A 19535-nucleotide genomic window follows, 5' to 3' on the forward strand; every position below is an offset into this window, starting at 1 on the left:
GGTGAAGCTTTTATTGTCTTGAATTTATAATGATTTGAGTATTTAGGCAAAGGGTGCAGAAGTGTCCGTGGGATCCTGTAGACAGGATACCCCATTGCAGGTTGAGTCTCTGAGCTCTGCATCAGGACTTATATGCTGCAATGTATTTCTACATGGTCAGGTATTCCTCTTTAACTCTTAAATGTATCTTTGAGTAATTGATGTTGTACAATCTTGATTGGCTTATTTTGTTTAATTATGTGAACTGCAATGGAAAATCTTTTCCTGACAAATAAATGTAAAATTCTTGTTTAACTCTAATATCTCCTGAAATCATTTAAATGTAGTAGATTGTTTTGGCTGACGTTTCCGCAGCCTACGACCAGGATTAGTCATCTATTTAGGCGCAATGGATGGAGCATGGGCACAGCATTGGAGACCTGTTGATTTCTGACAATCACTGATGATATAATCTAGGGGCTAAATCAAACTTTCTTTAAGTATGAGCAAGCATGGGGCGGCCTTCTATTACTTGAAGGAAATTAGCATATCTGCTAAGAATCGGAACTGGAGAAGATGTGTCCGTGAGCAGATGAAACTGGCCAGCATACTGACTCTAAGCGACTTTGAGTAAACAATTAAACATTAATTGAATATAAGGATTTATTAGGTTAATCAATCTAAATTAGACCTAATCACAACCTATAAGGTAATCAGCTTGAATCTAAATCTAAAATTATTATAAATTGGAGTCAGATTAAAATTTAGAGCTAGAAACAAATTAAAATAAATTATAACGAACAAAAATATTTCTTTTCACATGTGCTAAAAGGTTTACAAGCATTTAACCTTCACCCATGCTGTTAGCTCCGTCATGGGACTAATAGATGGACTCTTACATGTGTGTGTATTTATATAGTTTATAACCATAATAGTTCTACAGTTTCTTCTATTTCACTTGTTGATTTCTATTTTATTTAAATAGTGTATTTATTTTGTTAAAGAGCCCATATTATGGTTTTTTGAAAATGCCCTTCCATGTAGTGTGTAACAGCTCTAAGTGAAGTGAAATATGCAGCTAAGGCTTAAATCTGTAAGTGTACAGTGTTTAAAACTGTTGATTCATCTATAAAAGAGTCGACTCATAGTGCTTCAAATGAGTCGTCTTGATAATGAGTCATTAGCTGTTTTGTGATGACATATCTACGAAACACAAGTAGTTGCGTGTGCAAACCCGGGAGATTTGAAAACTGCGGCCTCACCCACTAACACAGAAAAAAAGCCACACACACACACGCGCGTGCCGGTCGAATGTGATGTCACACTGTGCAGATGGATATTATTGAGTCTCTACCCAAAGATGAAACCTCAGCATTAGCCCAGCCTTGAGCAGTTTGAGTGCTTCTGGAAACTACATGCTTTATACTGGGTGTATATTACATGCTTAATATTCAATTTTTAGACTGTGTGTGTGTGTGTGTGTGTGTGTGTGTGTGTGTGTGTGTGTGTGTGTGTAGGCCTATTATTATTTAAAATAAAATTTAAAAATAAAAATGATTATATTATGTAAAAAAATATTATTCTTTATAATTATATCCAGTTCCCCTAAAACTTTGCTTAAATACCAAATGCATTTATTAAATAAATAAAACCAAGAAGTAAATAACTGTTTGGTCTGACTAGTTTTCATGACATATCAAATTTCAGCACAACACTAACTAAACTAGTCTCACTCACACACACACACACACACACACACTTGTACACACTCTCACTAACACACTCACTCTTGTACATGCTCTCTCTCACACACACCTACATTCTATCTCAATTCAATTCAGAAATACTTTTTTAGCATGACTGTAAATGATACAATGTTGCCAACACAAACACATCGACATCTCACAGACACATGTACATGCTCTCACTCACAAAGATAAGCCCTCCCTCTCACACACACACTTCTACATGCTTTCTCATAAACATGTACTGGCTCTCTCTCTTACACACACTACTACATGCTGTCTTTCACTCACACACACACACACACACACACACACACACACACATACTGGTTTTTGTGGTATAGAAGGACTTTGATCACCAAAAAAGTTGGGTGGTGGTATAAGGGGACACCCCTTTCCTGATGTCCTACAGATATAATAAACATATCAAAAATTTTGTTTTCCTCTGCAGATCTCATACATCACTTTGGATTATCTATACACACATTAAAATGGATCATTATACTGTATGATATTATGGTGGTGTACAAGGACAGCCACGGCCCTTCCAAAAATGTTCCCGCCTATTACATAATTGGTCTATATAGGGACCTATTGAATTATTAGGACAGTAATTTTACAACACACACAACATGTCAGTTCTCTGCATTAGAGGGACCAGTGTGTTTCAGAGGTACACGATCATACACAACACACAAACACAGCCCTATGCTACATTACCAAGACTGAGGTGGTTAAAGAGTACTCGCCTTTACAATACACAACTGCAAATCATACATTATGAGACACATGTAATCTACTGTTACACGGTCATCCACAACCTACTACTACTACTAGCATATCACGACTGAAGTGTTTAAAGCGTACTGGAACTTACACACAATACATAGCACAACATACAACATAGTGTTTTAAATGTACATTAATAATGACTTGAAATTGCTGCATACAAACAAAACATGAGTAAAATCATTCAATTCAGACAATAAATAAACAGTCAGTCAAACAAACTATCAATGAATCAATTGTGCAATTTTTGTTTTGAAAACATCTCTCAACAATTACATTTTGTTATATGGATTTGATCATTTCCCTGTTCATCACTGTAAAGCTTCTTTGACACAATCTGCATTGCATAGGCACTTTATTAATAAAAATGACTTGAAATTGCTAAGATGCAATTAACAACAACTTGAAGTTAGTGAAATCAGTGAGTTGGTTAAAAAACAGGCATGCCAAATATTGTAAGTACCTCACTAAACAGGCAGTAAACATGAGATTGACTCTTACAGTGCGTTCAAGCGTTGTTGGCGAGACTGTCAAAGTAGCCAGAAGTCATTAATTTTCAAAGAGGAGCTGGAGGCGAGCTAAGGCGAAAGCAGTGCGGTGCATTTGGGCAATGTGGGCATCAAGGAGGGCTAAAATCAGGTCAACCTTGTGGTAATGAGCTATGACACAGTTCGATGGAAAATTATCTGACTGTACTAGTCCACTGTTTAAACAGCTTGTGCAGAACGCTGCCCAATAAAGATTCTGACCACGCGAGTTCCCAAACAAAACAGAGTTAAACCGTTTTTTTTAATGTGGAATAGGCACAAATTAATATTAATGTTAAGACCAAGGCTAATAAACGTCTATAAACGACCCTTTCACACAGTGTTACCTGGTAAATATCCAGAAAATATCTGGAACGTCTTTACCAGTAAGTTAAAACATGTACTGTTCACACAGGCAACGATGTTCTGGAATTTTTCTGGAAAAGACCATTCACTCATACATTACATAATACTGGTAAAAACTTCCATTAACACCATTAGGCAGCAATGAGCTGTAAATGACAGTGCTTGTATTTATAGCTTGAAAGCCGTCAAGCTTTTTGTTGATAGTTTCACTTTTATTTAAAACTTAAGGATTTATGCAGCTGCGTTTGTCCAAGACAAAACAAAACACTGAACTACAGGGGGGAAAAACATTGTCGCTAGCATCCGTTGACCAACTACACATTTGACTACATTACAAATTCTGTTAATGGATAGTTGTGAACTACTTCGATAAAGGAACGTTTTCGTACGTCAGAAGTTTGGGCATCTTGCTAGATACTGATATACTTGAAACAAAAGACTAGGGTGTTGTACTAAAATTTTACGCACGCACGCTTGTCACACAGCTTGCAGGTAAACTCACAGCATGTATTGTACATTCATAATCCATTCCCCCACCTTTTAAAATCACTCTCATAAACGGTCAAACTATAGTAAATTATTCGACGTAAATTTTAAAATACATGCAATTTAAAACACATTAATATTTAAAAACAAGTATGACATGTTTTACATAGATACTGTACTGAATGTACTGAAGCTTAACAAGTTAAGCAAATTTCAACAAACGTTATATCATGTAAACGAAATAAACACCCTTTGATAAATCTCAAGCCACTTTTTTTATCGAGGAGCTGGCCTGTTCCTGTTGCCCTCATCTGATGGCCAAACTCTTGTGCTGGTAAACTTTTTAGACGTGAAATCCAGTCAGCGTCTGACATGGCTTTGTGGAATTTTTCAGACATTTTTTCTCCTATAAATTAAACGGTTTTAGATTAAAGTATCCAAATTTGAAATACAAAACACTAAAACATTAATACGTGCAATTATGTAGATTTTCTTATCTTTTTTAAGAAATCACTATCAGAAAAAAAATCCTGAACTTTAAACAAAACGATGCTGTGCTCTGTCGAATGATACTGTTTGTCGAAAATCACTGAAGGTCAAGAAACTTTTTTGACCTCTGACCCGCCTCCAGATGACCCTGTTATTCCTTCGTGTACCTTCGGCTCAGTTCGGAAAATTGATTGACATCTGACTAACCTGTTTGACTGCACACCTAGCGGTGAATCTTGGAATGGTTCCTTCCCCAGCTTTAACATTGCCATGACTCTGATTGGTCAAATGTTGAAAATGTTGAGAACTACGGTCCGCGATTGGCTGCAAATGTTGAGACGCTGCAACGTGATTGGCTACAATGTTGGACCCAATCGCTCCGATTGGCTCTTATCTTCAACATTTGTGAAATATTGATGGACAATCCTTCAGCAGCTGGCATTGCTAATCCATTGTGCTCTTTAAATCCCATCCTCGTCGCTATATGTCCTGGCATTCGAGAGAGCCTGGTGCTTCTGTGGAACTTGTTTTACTCTCACTCTTTTAGCGTTTTGAAGGATGTTGTTGCAAAATATTATTACAAAGTGGCCAAGTCAATCGAATCCCATCCTTGTCGTTCAAATGCTTTGGCGTTTGAAAGAGGCCGATGCTTTTGTGAAAGGTGTTTTACTCGCACTCTCTTAGCGGTTTGAAGGATGTTGTTGCAAAATTTTATGTCACCTTTATAAAAAAAGAGCTGCAAATACAAACATATATGCCATAGTCCAGCCCCCATCATGAAAGTGAGTACATACATGACGAGGTGGAAGAGTCCATCGAATCCCATCCTTGTCGCTCAAATGCTCTGGCATTTGAAAGAGGCCGGTGCTTCCGTGGTAGGTGTTTTACTCGCACACTCTTATCGTTTTGAAGGATGTTGTTGCAAAATTTAACGTCATCTTTACCGAAAATAGCATACATGACGGGGTGGCCGAGTCCATCGAATCCCATTTTTGTCGTTCATTTACTCTGTCGTTCATACGGCAAAACTGAAAGTCATCTTACAGAAAATAGTTGCAGAAACAAACATTTACAATTATGTGCCACTGTCCGGCCTCCACCAGAGAAGAAAGAAAATATATGATGAGGTGGCCGAGTGGTTAAGGCAATGCACTGTTAATCCATTGTGCTCTGCACGCGTGGGTTTGAATCCCATCCTCGTTGCTCATATGTTCTGGCATTCGAGAGATTTTATGGTGTTTCTGTAGAAGTACTTTTACTCTCACTCTTTTAGTGTTTTGAAGGATGTTGTTGCAAAATTTTAAGTCATCTTTATCGAAAATAGCTGCAAATACAAACATATATGCCATAGTCCAGCCCCCAACAGGAAAGTGAGTACATACATGACGAGGTGGAAGGGTCCATCGAAACCCATCCTTGTCGTTCAAAAGCTCGGGCGTTTGAAAGAGGCCGGTGCTTCTGTGGAAGGTGTTTTACTCGCACGCTCTTATCGTTTTGAAGGATATTGTTGCAAAATTTACCGTCATCTTTACCGAAAACAGCAGCCAATATATACAGAAATGGCGTAGTCCAGCCCCCAACAGGAAAGTGAGTACATTCATGACGGGGTGGTCGAGTCTATCGAATCCCATTTTTGTCGTTCATTTGCTCTGTCGATCATACGGCAAAATTGAAAGTCACCTTACCGAAAATAGTTGCAGAAACATACATATACACATATGTGCCACAGTCCGGCCTCCACCAGAGAAGATGTCAAGTACGTGACGTGGTGGCCGAGTGGTTAAGGCGATGGACTGCTAATCCATTGTGCTCTGCACGTGTGGGTTCGAATCCCATCCTCGTCGCTTGTATGTTCTGGTGTTTGAGAGATTATGGTGTTTCTGCAGAAGTTCTCTCACTCTTTTAGCGTTTTGAAGGATGTTGTTGCAAAATTTTATGTCCACTTTATCGAAAATAGCTGCAAATACAAACATATGCCATAGTCCAGCCCCCACCATAAAAGTGAGTACATACATGACGAGGTGGAAGAGTCCATCGAATCCCATCCTTGTCGTTCAAAAGCTCTGGCGTTTGAAAGAGGTCGGTGCTTCCGTGGAAGGTGTTTTACTCTCACGCTCTTATCGTTTTGAAGGATGTTGTTGCAAAATTTAACGTCATCTTTACCGAAAATAGCAGCAAATACATACAGAAATGCCGTAGTCCAGCCCCCAACAGGAAAGTGAGTACATACATGATGGGGTGGCCGAGTCCATTGAATCCCATTTTTGTCGCTCATACGGCAAAACTGAAAGTCATCTTACCGAAAATAGTTGCAGAAACATACATTTAAAAATATGTGCCACAGTCCGGCCTCCACCAGAGAAGAAGGAAAGGCTGGATGAGGTGGCCGAGTGGTTAAGGCGATGGACTGCTAATCCATTGTGCTCTGCACGCATGGGTGCGCATCCCATCCTTGTCGCTCATATGTTCTGGTATTTGAGACATCATGGTGTTTCTGTAGAACTTCTTTTATTCTCACTCTATTAGCGTTTTGAAGGATGTTGTTGCAAAATTTTATGGCAACTTTATCGGAAATAGCTGCAAATACAAACATATGCCATAGTCCAGCCCCCATCATGAAAGTGAGTACATACCTGACAAGGTGGAAGGGTCTATCGAATCCCATCCTTGTCGTTTGAATGCTCTGGCATTTGAAAGAGGCCGGTGCTTACGTGGAAGGTGTTTTACTCGCACACTCTTATCGTTTTGAAGGATGTTGTTGCAAAATTTAACGTCATCTTTACCGAAAATAGCAGCCAATATATACAGAAATGCCGTAGTCCAGCCCCCAACAGGAAAGTGAGTACATACATGACGGGGTGGCCGAGTCCATTGAATCCCATTTTTGTCGTTCATTTGCTCTGTCGTTCATACGGCAAAACTGAAAGTCATCTGACCGAAAATAGTTGCAGAAACATACATTTACAATTATGTTCCACAGTCCAGCCTCCCCCAGAGAAGAATGAAGCACTTGACGAGGTGGCCGAGTGGTTAAGGCGATGGACTGCTAATCCATTGTGCTCTGCACGCGTGGGTTCGAATCCCATCCTCGTCGCTCAAATGTTCTGGCATTTGAGAGATCATAGTGTCTGTAGAAGTACTCTCACTCTTTAAGCGTTTTGAAGGATGTTGTTGCAAAATTTTATGTCAACTTTATCGAAAATAGCTGAAAATACAAACATATGCCATAGTCCAGCCCCCATCATGAAAGTGAGTACATACATGACAAGGTGGAATGGTCTATCAAATCCCATCCTTGTCGTTCGAATGCTCTGGCGCTTAAATGAGGCCGGTGCTTCCGTGGAAGGTGTTTTACTCGCACGCTCTTATCGTTTTGAAGGATGTTGTTGCAAAATTTAACGTCATCTTTACCGAAAACAGCAGCCAATATATACAGAAATGCCGTAGTCCAGCCCCCAACAGGAAAGTGAGTACATACATGACGGGGTGGCCGAGTCCATTGAATCCCATTTTTGTCGTTCATACGGCAAAACTGAAAGTCATCTGCCCGAAATAGTTGCAGAAACATACATTTACAATTATGTGCCACAGTCCGGCCTCCACCAGAGAAGAAGGAGAGAACGCGACGAGGTGGCCGAGTGGTTAAGGTGATGCACTGCTAATCCATTGTGCTCTGCACGCGTGGGGTCGAATCCCAACCTCGTCGCTCATATGTTCTGGTATTTGAGTGATCATGGTGTTTCTGTAGAAGTACTCTCACTCTTTAAGCGTTTTGAAGGATGTTGTTGCAAAATTTTATGTCAACTTTATCGAAAATAGCTGAAAATACAAACATATGCCATAGTCCAGCCCCCATCATGAAAGTGAGTACATACATGACAAGGTGGAAGGGTCTATCGAATCCCATCCTTGTCGTTCGAATGCTCTGGCGCTTAAATGAGGCCGGTGCTTCCGTGGAAGGTGTTTTACTCGCACACTCTTATCGTTTTGAAGGATGTTGTTGCAAAATTTAACGTCATCTTTACCAAAAATAGCAGCCAATATATACAGAAATGCCGTAGTCCAGCCCCCAACAGGAAAGTGAGTACATACATGACGGGGTGGCCGAGTCCATTGAATCCCATTTTTGTCGTTCATTTGCTCTGTCGTTCATACGGCAAAACTGAAAGTCATCTGACCGAAAATAGTTACAGAAACATACATTTACAATTATGTTCCACAGGCCGGCCTCCCCCAGAGAAGAAGGAAGCACTTGACGAGGTGGCCGAGTGGTTAAGGCGATGGACTGCTAATCCATTGTGCTCTGCACGCGTGGGTTCGAATCCCATCCTCGTCGCTCAAATGTTCTGGCATTTGAGAGATCATAGTGTCTGTAGAAGTACTCTCACTCTTTAAGCGTTTTGAAGGATGTTGTTGCAAAATTTTATGTCAACTTTATCGAAAATAGCTGAAAATACAAACATATGCCATAGTCCAGCCCCCATCATGAAAGTGAGTACATACATGACAAGGTGGAATGGTCTATCAAATCCCATCCTTGTCGTTCGAATGCTCTGGCGCTTAAATGAGGCCGGTGCTTCCGTGGAAGGTGTTTTACTCGCACGCTCTTATCGTTTTGAAGGATGTTGTTGCAAAATTTAACGTCATCTTTACCGAAAACAGCAGCCAATATATACAGAAATGCCGTAGTCCAGCCCCCAACAGGAAAGTGAGTACATACATGACGGGGTGGCCGAGTCCATTGAATCTCATTTTTGTCGTTCATACGGCAAAACTGAAAGTCATCTGCCCGAAATAGTTGCAGAAACATACATTTACAATTATGTGCCACAGTCCGGCCTCCACCAGAGAAGAAGGAGAGAACGCGACGAGGTGGCCGAGTGGTTAAGGTGATGCACTGCTAATCCATTGTGCTCTGCACGCGTGGGGTCGAATCCCAACCTCGTCGCTCATTTATTCTGGTATTTGAGAGATCATGGTGTTTCTGTATAAGTTCTCTCACTCATTTAGCGTTTTGAGGGATGTTGTTGCAAAATTTTATGTCAACTTTATCGAAAATAGCTGCAAATACAAACATATGCCATAGTCCAGCCCCCATCATGAAAGTGAGTACATACATGACGAGGTGGAAGGGTCTATCGAATCCCATCCTTGTCGTTCGAATGCTCTGGCGTTTGAAAGCGGCCGGTGCTTCCGTGGAAGGTGTTTTACTCGCACACTCTTATCGTTTTGAAGGATGTTGTTGCAAAATTTAACTTTATCTTTACCGAAAATAGCAGCCAATATATACAGAAATGGCGTAGTCCAGCCCCCAACAGGAAAGTGAGTACATACATGACGGGGTGGCCGAGTCCATCGAATCCCATTTTTGTCGTTCATTTGCTCTGTCGTTCATACGGCAAAACTGAAAGTCATCTGACCGAAAATAGTTGCAGAAACATACATTTACAATTATGTTCCACAGTCCGGCCTTCACCAGAGAGATGGAACATATGTAACGAGTTGACTGAGTGGTTAAGGCGATGGACTGCTAATCCATTGTGCTCTGCGCGCGTGGGTTCAAATCCCTTCTTCGTCGCTCATATGTTCTGGCATTCGAGAGATCATAGTGTTTCTGTAGAAGTACTCTCACTCTTTAAGCGTTTTGAAGGATGTTGTTGCAAAATTTTATGTCAACTTTATCGAAAGTGAGTACATACATGACGGGGTGGCCGAGTCCATCGAATCCCATTTTTGTCGTTCATACGGCAAAACTGAAAGTCATCTGACCGAAAATAGTTGCAGAAACATACATTTACAATTATGTGCCACAGTCCGGCCTCCACCAGAGAAGATGGAAAGTACGTGACGAGGTGGCCGATTGGTTAAGGCGATGGACTGCTAATCCATTGTGCTCTACATGCGTGTGTTCGAATCCCATCCTCGTCGCTCATATGTTCTGTCATTCGAGAGATCATGGTGTTTCTGTAGAAGTACTTTTACTCTCACTCTTTTAGCGTTTTGAAGGATGTTGTTGCAAAATTTAGCGTCATCTTTACCGAAAATAGCAGCAAATACATACAGAAATGTCAGATTCCAGCCCCCATCATGAAAGTGAGTACATACATGACGAGGTGGAAGAATTCATCGAATCCCATTTTTGTCGTTCATTTGATCTGTCGTTCATATGGCAAAACTGAAAGTCATCTTACCGAAAATAGTTGCAGAAACATACATATACAAATATGTGCCACAGTCTGGCCTCTACCAGAGAGGAAGAAAAGGCTGGATGAGGTGGCCAAGTGGTTAAGGCGATGGACTGCTAATCCATTGTGCTCTGCACGCATGGGTTCGAATCCCATCCTCGTCGCTCATATGTTCTGGTATTTGCGAGATCATGGTGTTTCTGTATAAGTTCTCTCACTCTATTAGCGTTTTGAAGGATGTTGTTGCAAAATTTTATGCCAACTTTATCGAAAATAGCTGAAAATACAAACATATGCCATAGTCCAGCCCCCATCATGAAAGTGAGTACATACATGACAAGGTGGAAGGGTCTATCGAATCCCATCTTTGTCGTTCGAATGCTCTGGCGTTTGAAAGCGGCCGGTGCTTCCGTGGAAGGTGTTTTACTCGCACGCTCTTATCGTTTTGAAGGATGTTGTTGCAAAATTTAACGTCATCTTTACCGAAAACAGCAGCCAATATATACAGAAATGCCGTAGTCCAGCCCCCAACAGGAAAGTGAGTACATACATGATGTGGTGGCCGAGTCCATCGAATCCCATTTTTGTCGTTCATTTGATCTTTCGTTCATACGGCAAAACTGAAAGTCATCTTACCGAAAATAGTTGCAGAAACATACATATATAAATATGTGCCACAGTCCGGCCTCTACCAGAGAAGAAGTAAAATATGTGACGAGGTGGCCGAGTGGTTGAAGGCTGATTTATACTTCTGCGTAAAACGCCGGTGTATGCTACGGCACATACTGACGTGCACCTCTCAAAAAATGTAACTACACGTCGCAACGACGCGTAGCGTAAGCTCTGTGATTGGTTGGCTTGGTAGCGCTGACGAGTCTGGGCGGGACCGAGAGCTGCGCGAATGGCGCGAGCGATTGTTTACAAGTGTGGAGTCCTATGAAGGAGCTCCGGGTGGAAAGTTTTGTTGTGTATTAACCTCATAGTTAAAGTTGTTGCACGTCCGCCGGTTCCTGCATCAAAATGAGCGAGTTTGAGCCACTTGTACATCCCGGAAGTGTTCAGGAAAAGCAAAAAAGCCGCAAAGAAACTCGACACAGAGGAAGATTTACACCTCACTGCCAACTAGTGTTTCAGAAGTGTTAATGCAGACCAACAGAGACAGCGCACAGAAGTATAAATGCACAGCCACGCGCGTTGCCTGCGCCGTGGGTTACGCTGGTCACTTGACGCGGAAGTATAAATCAGGCAAAGCTGAAAGTCATCTTACCAAAAATAGTTGCAGAAACATAAGTAACCCTAGTGAAATAGTAAAATTTTTATTTATAATAATATTTAGAGCAGAATAATCATATTATTATTATATCTACAAGTCTTTATAAATATGATAAACGAAATAAAATTCATGTATACAAATGTAGTTTGAGGTAAAGTAACAACCAATCATAGGAGCGGGTTGTTAGCTCCGCCCCTCCCAGCTTGCTGGGAGAGAGAGACAGAGCAGAGACGAGACCGGTTGGCAGAATAATAGAGGAGCAAATTTGAACAAAAAGATTAAAATACAGTATGTTATGATTCCTAAACAGTTTAAAAGTGATTTTAGTTGTACTAAATCAAGTTGTACCTGCAAAATAGTTGTTATTTAGTGTGTTAGTGTGTTTAAGAGTGTGTTAAAGTCAGACCGCATGTTGCATTGCGTTTACAGTGCGCTGACGCCATTTTGCAATCGCGTGTGTGTGAGAAGACCATAGAGTGATATAGAAATCGTGAATTTGACAGGTATTCCATAATATTAGTACTAGGGATGTAACGGTATCAGAATTTCACGGTACGGTAATACCTCGGTATGAATGTCACGGTACGGTATTTATTGAATCATTTACAGGAAAAAACAAAACTTATGAAAATACTCCAAAAAAGTGCCAAAAGTGTCAATGACATACAAATTAGCCATCTATCTGTAAGCTTTGAAACAGGAACTTCAATTTTAATAACAAAAAAAAATATTAAACCATGTAAAAAATAAAGTTTCAATTTAGTATTGTTGAAAACTCATCACATTCAACATTTAATTACACTCAGCCCATCTACCCAGATGAGAGCTCTGCTAGTCGGACTTCTCATCAAGCATCTCCCGCTGGATCTAATCTCACTATATTTATTAAACGGGATATTTCATTTATCTTGTTGTCTTTATCTAACGACATATTCCCTGACTTTGGTCATTGGAATCTATTACTTGTTCTCAGGTAACGTGTTTTGGCTGAGCGCAAAGATAAGTTAATGATTAATGTAACCACGTAGCCTACATTCTGTATATTGACTGATTGCTTGCCTTTATTTCCTATAATGTATAAACTTATTGTATGTTATACTTTTAAAATGGCCATTATCGATTCTTAAAACTGATACTCAGCAAAAGAGAGGGTGTGTTTCGTATTTTCACTGAAATTGAAAGGAGGCAGTTGTTATCGGCTCCGTTTTGTTATAAATATCCACACAGTGAAGATGACGCTCATATATGCAGCAAGACGCCTCAACATGTCTGCTGTCTAAGTTGCTATATTAAAATGAAAATAGGCAGTTCCTTAAATCATGTTTACATTTTATTGTTGACAAAGTGAAACAACGAAGACAGGGTGATGTGAATGAAGTTATAAAGTACACTGTTCCCTTTGAAGATTTACCCGTGTCCTCGGTATAGTCTGCTTTTCCATATCAAACTGAGAAGAAGAGACTGCAGCCATGATCAAACTTGCGAAGTCTGAACTTACACGGAGATAATGCAGGACTGAACTGTGCGTGTTAGGCTACTTAATATTCAGGAAAAGCCCCAATCAGAGAGGCGAACGTCTGCAGCCCCACTTCCGTTTTCAGATGTCTCCGTTTTCCATCATCCACACTGAGACGGAAAAGCAGCGTTTCAGAATGAAAACGGCTTCTCCAGCGTTTTCGAAACGCTCCGTTTTCGGCGCTCGAGAACTCCGGCGTAGTGTGGACGGTTGGCGTAACCGTAGCAAAACTTATGCGTTTTCAAACTAAAACGCATTAGTGTAAACGGGGCCTTAGAGTTTTCCAGCTCTTTTCATCCCCGCTTCTAGCAGCACACTCCATTTCCGCATTACTGGATCTGTAGCGACAACAGACCGCAAGGGATGATGGTCAAGCATGGGCTGATGGCAATTGTAGTTTTCGCTACCTCCCGTTCACTTCATTCGCCTGAGCAAATTTTCTCAGAAGACCTATAGTTTTACCGAGTCATGCGAGTTCGGTAATATCGAAAAAAATTAATATTGCGGTATGACGGTATTTACAATACCGTTACATCCCTAATTAGTACACATATTTCAATTTATCCTCATTTCACCGGATAAAGTAAGAATTTGCCAAAAAGTTAATTCCTTTATTGGACTGCGATTTATTAATACAGCTCTAAGGACTGATTTTCACCCTGGAAATGCCCGATCTCATCTGAACTCGGAAGTAAAGCGGGGTCGGGCCTGGTTAGTACTTGGATGGGAGACCGCCTGGGAATACCAGGTGCTGTAAGCTTCTCGAAGTCCTTCATTTGGCAGCTGATAGACTTCCCCGTGTCACAGCTTCGCTGCCATTATTTTTTCTCGCCTTTAAGGGCATTGTTTCTCTGTCGGTGCTGTGTCGATGCCAGCTGAGCTGCGCTTGTTCCCTGGTGCTGCGCCTGTTTTAAATAGCCAACTCTTGACGGCCTATTTCGCTTACGGCCATACCACCCTGGCAACGCCCCCTTGAGTTTGACTGAGTCATTGCTTTCAAGGAAGTGTGAGGTGGCAGTAGGGAGAGAAAGGCTCTCCCATTTTGATTTGCTTTATTGTTTTTTTTCTTGATTTTGCTTAAATTAAATTGTATTAATTTTGTTTAGTTTTAGTTAAACCCCAGACAGTGTTATCTGTTTGGGGTTAAAACGTTTTGAAAGGATGGACACTTTGGTAAAGGAACTGGAACTAAAAATGGACTATGGCAGCATGGACAAAGCTACTCCTGAAAACAACAATTCAAGAGATTCAAACAACGGCATCGACGATAATGACACATGGGCAACTGTTGTGGCAAGAAGGAGGAAAACTAAATCAGACACAAGTAGAGAAGGAAGTGGAGAAATGCAACAAACTAAAGGTAAAGCAAATGCTGAACACTTGGAAAACAGCCAACAATCAAGTCATAGAAATGAGATGATAAACAAACTGAAAAGTCAAGCTAGATTTCAGCGACAATATAAAAAAGAAACAACTTTGACAATGACTGTGAAAGATCCTGAAAATATCACTGTAACGATGATTATAAAGGCTTTGGAAGATAAGACTGGAATTGGAAAATTGTTTGGACTGAGGAAAAATTTTGACTATGAACTTACTATGGAAAATGAAACGGACTGTGATCCCTTAATGGATGGACTAATGATTAACCAACAATTCTGTCAAATATCAAAACTCTGCGCAACTGAGAGAATGGTTTCTTTCTTAAATTTACCCAACTTTATTCAAGATAGTGAAATCATCCAAAAGCTTGTGGACTGGGGAGTTTCTCCAATTCTCCCTCTGAGAAGAAGATATCATCCAGGAACAACTGTGGCTGATGGAACAAGGTTTATCAGGGTGAAATTTCCAAAAGAAGTCATGAGTCTTCCTTACAATGTAAAGTTTGATACAGAGGAAGGACCAAAATATTTTAGAGTGATACATGATCAGCAGATAAAAACATGCAGATTATGTGGAAGTGCTGAACATGAAAAAAAAGACTGCCCACAATTTGTGTGTAGAGAATGTCTGGAGCAGGGGTATTTTGCGCGGGACTGTAAAGCCCCACGGTGCCAAGGCTGCAAAAAGACAATATTGTGGTGCAGATGTGAATCGGATGAGGAAGAGACTGGAGTTATGGAAACGAACAAACAAATGGAGAAATCAAGCAATGAAGAACGGGAAGAGGAAGTACAGGAATTACCACCGGATGATTTGAATGAACAAGAAGAGGAGCAGGCCATGAGTGAAGTGGATGAAGGAGATACAGCAGAGACTGAGACACAACATCTAATGAAAGACGATGGACACGACATGGAAGAAGAACAAGGAGCAGCAGGTGAAAATACAGAAAGCAGAATTGAGGAAGAGGTAAGCGATGATGATGATAATGATGAAATAAATATTGGGACTAAAGACAGAACAATAGACAGCATAAACAGAAGACGCAGAAAAACTGTACAATTAAATATTCAACAAGTGCTTAAGAAACAGAAATTACGAAAGGAAGCAAAAGCAAAATTAAAAACTGACAGAACTGATCTAAGATTTTAGATCATAAAAAATACTACAAATGATTGATGATTTGTTTCATTTGGATTTTCTTTTGGTTGGATGGCTTGTTTTCTTTTATATTTCTAATGAACTTTTCAATTAATGTAAGAGGGCTGTCATCCAAAGTGAAGTTTGAAAATGTAATTGCTTTAACAGAAAAATGTGATGTTATATGTATACAAGAGACTGGATGGAATGAAAACATTGTTAATGATTTAAAAAAATGTTGGGATGGGGAAATATTGTATAATAATGACCCAAATAAGAAAAAAGGCATGACAATACTAATTAGAAGGGGAATAGGATATACATTTGATGTTTTATTTAAAGATAATTATGGAAGGATTTTAACTATTAAAATTATGAATAAGGATGAAGAAATAACAATATGTAATATATAGGGATGTAACGGTATCAGAATTTCACGGTACGGTAATACCTCGGTATGAATGTCACGGTACGGTATTTATTGAATCATTTACAGGAAAAAACAAAACTTATGAAAATACTCCAAAAAAGTGCCAAAAGTGTCAATGACATACAAATTAGCCATCTATCTGTAAGCTTTTGAAACAGGAACTTCAATTTTAATAACAAAAAATTATTAAACCATGTAAAAAAATAAAGTTACAATTTAGTATTGTTGAAAACTCATCACATTCAACATTTAATCACACTCAGCCCATCTACCCAGATGAGAGCTCTGCTAGTCGGACTTCTCATCAAGCATCTCCCGCTGGATCTAATCTCACTATATTTATTAAACGGGATATTTCATTTATCTTGTTGTCTTTATCTAACGACATATTCCCTGACTTTGGTCACTGGAATCTATTACTTGTTCTCAGGTAACGTGTTTTGGCTGAGCGCAAAGATAAGTTAATGATTAATGTAACCACGTCCATTCTGTATATTGACTGATCGCTTGCCTTTATTTCCTATAATGTATAAACTTATTGTATGTTATACTTTTAAAATGGCCATTATCGATTCTTAAAACTGATACTCAGCAAAAGAGAGGGTGTGTTTCGTATTTTCACTGAAATTGAAAGGAGGCAGTGTTGTTATCGGCTCCGTTTTGTTATAAACATCCACACAGTGAAAATGACGCTCATCTTATGCAGCACGGCGCCTCAACATTTCTGCTGTCTAAGTTGCTAATATTAAAATGAAAATAGGCAGTTCCTTAAATCATGTTTACATTTTATTGTTGAGAAAGTGAAACAACGAAGCCAGGGTGATGTGAATGAAGTTATAAAGTACACTGTTCCCTTTGAAGATTTACCCGTGTCCTCGGTATAATCTGCTTTTCCATATCAAACTGAAAAGAAGAGACTGCAGCCTTGATCAAACTTGCGAAGTCTGAACTTACACGGAGAGAATGCAGGACTGAACTGTGCGTGTTAGGCTACTTAATATTCAGGAAAAGCCCCAATCAGAGAGGCGCATGTCTGCAGCCCCGCTTCCGTTTTCAGATGTACATGACAGTTTATAAGTATCACACACCAGACGCGCACATTCGAATGATATTTAACATGAAACTGATCAGATGGCGCTCTGTGGCGCGGCTGAAAAATGAACTGCGTCCTGAGCCGTCGCCGGGCGCCGTCGACAGTCGCCGACTTGCGGCGCCGGTGTGTGTATCCTGATAGAAACCTATGTTTAGAATTCTAAAATACATGGCGCTGCGTGGCGCTGCGTGGCGCGCCGCCGAGCGCCGCTTCTGGTGTGCGACCTGCTTTAGAGTTTTCCAGCTCTTTTCATCCCCGCTTCTAGCAGCACACTCCATTTCCGCATTACTGGATCTGTAGCGACAACAGACCGCAAGGGATGATGGTCAAGCATGGGCTGATGGCAATTGTAGTTTTCGCTACATCCCGTTCACTTCATTCGCCTGAGCAAATTTTCTCAGAAGACCTATAGTTTTACCGAGTCATGCGACTTCGGTAATATCGAAAAAAAATAATATTGCGGTATTACGGTATTTACAATACCGTTACATCCCTAGTAATATACATGCTCCAAATGAAGACTTAGAAAGAGTTACTTTTTTTAAAGATCTAAGTGTTTTAATGAGTGGATGGAATAATGTTATTGTTTTAGGGGATTTTAATACTGTTTTAGAAAGAATAGATGTAGATGATCATATGGTGTATAGAGCAGATGTTGGAAGAAGAGAACTGAAACACATGATTGAAAAACATAAATATGTTGATTTATGGAGAGAAAGAAATAGAGCCAAAAGAGAATACTCAAGAAGGCAGTGGGTGAATACAGTTTTAAAACAAAGTAGATTAGACTATGTTTTATGTACAAGGAATTTAGAATCTTTTATTTCAAATATTTTTTACAAGATTTTTAGCTGTAGTGACCATGATTTTCTGTATGTAATGATGGATTTCAGTGGAGTTGAAAGAGGACCAGGTGTATGGGTGTTTAATACAGAGCTTTTAAATAATGATTTTTATCAAATTGAAATGGAAAACATTATTATTAATAGTGTGAATGATGAGTTATATGATGAAGAAATAAGTGTGTGGTGGGACAATGTAAAATTAGAGGCCAAAAGATTTTCAATAGAATGTTCAAAGAAAATGCAGAAAGCCAAAAGAGCTAAAGAAAGACAATTAAACAAAGAATGGGAGAATGAAATGGAAAAGATAACAGAAGGAAATATGGATATTAGGAGAATAGTGATATTAGAAGAGAAACTGAAAAAACTAGAAGAGGAAAAATGTATGGGAGCTAGAATAAGAAGCAAGATAAAAAAATACAGTGGAAGGAGAAAGAAGTACAAAGTTCTTTTATGATCTAGAAAAAACACGACAAAAAGCAGATTTGATAAAGAATGTCTCAACAAAAGAGAAAACTGTCAAAGATAAAGAAAGTATTTTAAGAACAGTTAAAGATTTTTATGGAACTTTGTTTAAAGCAAAAGGAGTTCATGAAGAAGATAAGGATTTTTTATTGAATCAAATAAAGGTTAAAGTAAGCGAAGAGGATAAAAAACTGTGTGATAGTGATATAACTGAAGATGAGATAAACGAAGCTATAACACAATTAAGTAATGGGAAAAGCCCTGGTTTAGATGGTTTGTCATCTGAATTTTATAAGACTTTTAAAGATGTTTTAATTCCAATTTTAAAAGATCTTTTTATTGCTATTTTTAAAAAAGGACAGTTGAGTGAGAGTATGAAGAAAGGAATGATTAAAATAATTTATAAAAATAAAGGTGATAAAGATGATTTGCAAAATTATAGACCTTTAAGTATGCTTAATACAAATTATAAAATATTAGCAAAGATTTTAGCAAACAGGCTTAAAAAGATAGTTCCCACTGTTATTACTACTAACCAGGCTTATGGTGTTATAGGAAGAGATATAGCAGACACAGTAACAAGCATCAGAGATTTAATCTGGTACATAAAAAAAAAAAAAAAAGATGAAGGATTTTTATTCAGCATAGATCTAGAAAAGGCTTTTGATAGAGTTGAGCATAGCTATTTATTTGACATAATACAGAAATTTGGCTTTGGTGAGAATTTTATTAAGTGGATAAAATGTTTTTATACAGATATTTTTAGTTGTTTTAAAATAAATGGATTTTTAACCGATTACATTGAGATTTCTAGATCTATAAGACAA

The 19535-nt window shown here is 39.2% G+C and overlaps 5 non-coding genes and 1 pseudogene across 5 annotated transcripts; all 6 read left to right on the forward strand.

Moving 5' to 3' along the window:
* The first annotated feature begins 6143 nt into the window (after nucleotides 1–6143).
* Nucleotides 6144–6225, forward strand: trnas-gcu (transfer RNA serine (anticodon GCU)). Its single transcript has one exon. It is a non-coding gene; the product is annotated as a tRNA-Ser (tRNA).
* A 532-nt stretch (nucleotides 6226–6757) lies between these two features.
* Nucleotides 6758–6839, forward strand: trnas-gcu (transfer RNA serine (anticodon GCU)). Its single transcript has one exon. It is a non-coding gene; the product is annotated as a tRNA-Ser (tRNA).
* A 554-nt stretch (nucleotides 6840–7393) lies between these two features.
* trnas-gcu (transfer RNA serine (anticodon GCU)) lies at nucleotides 7394–7475 on the forward strand. The gene has a single exon. It is a non-coding gene; the product is annotated as a tRNA-Ser (tRNA).
* A 1160-nt stretch (nucleotides 7476–8635) lies between these two features.
* On the forward strand, nucleotides 8636–8717 carry trnas-gcu (transfer RNA serine (anticodon GCU)). The gene has a single exon. It is a non-coding gene; the product is annotated as a tRNA-Ser (tRNA).
* A 1931-nt stretch (nucleotides 8718–10648) lies between these two features.
* Nucleotides 10649–10730, forward strand: trnas-gcu (transfer RNA serine (anticodon GCU)). Its single transcript has one exon. It is a non-coding gene; the product is annotated as a tRNA-Ser (tRNA).
* A 3264-nt stretch (nucleotides 10731–13994) lies between these two features.
* LOC137494166 (5S ribosomal RNA) lies at nucleotides 13995–14115 on the forward strand (annotated as a pseudogene).
* The last annotated feature ends 5420 nt before the right edge of the window (nucleotides 14116–19535 follow it).

The sequence above is a fragment of the Danio rerio genome, chromosome 4 (assembly GCF_049306965.1).
Source record: "Danio rerio strain Tuebingen ecotype United States chromosome 4, GRCz12tu, whole genome shotgun sequence".
Taxonomy (NCBI): Eukaryota; Metazoa; Chordata; class Actinopteri; order Cypriniformes; family Danionidae; genus Danio; species Danio rerio.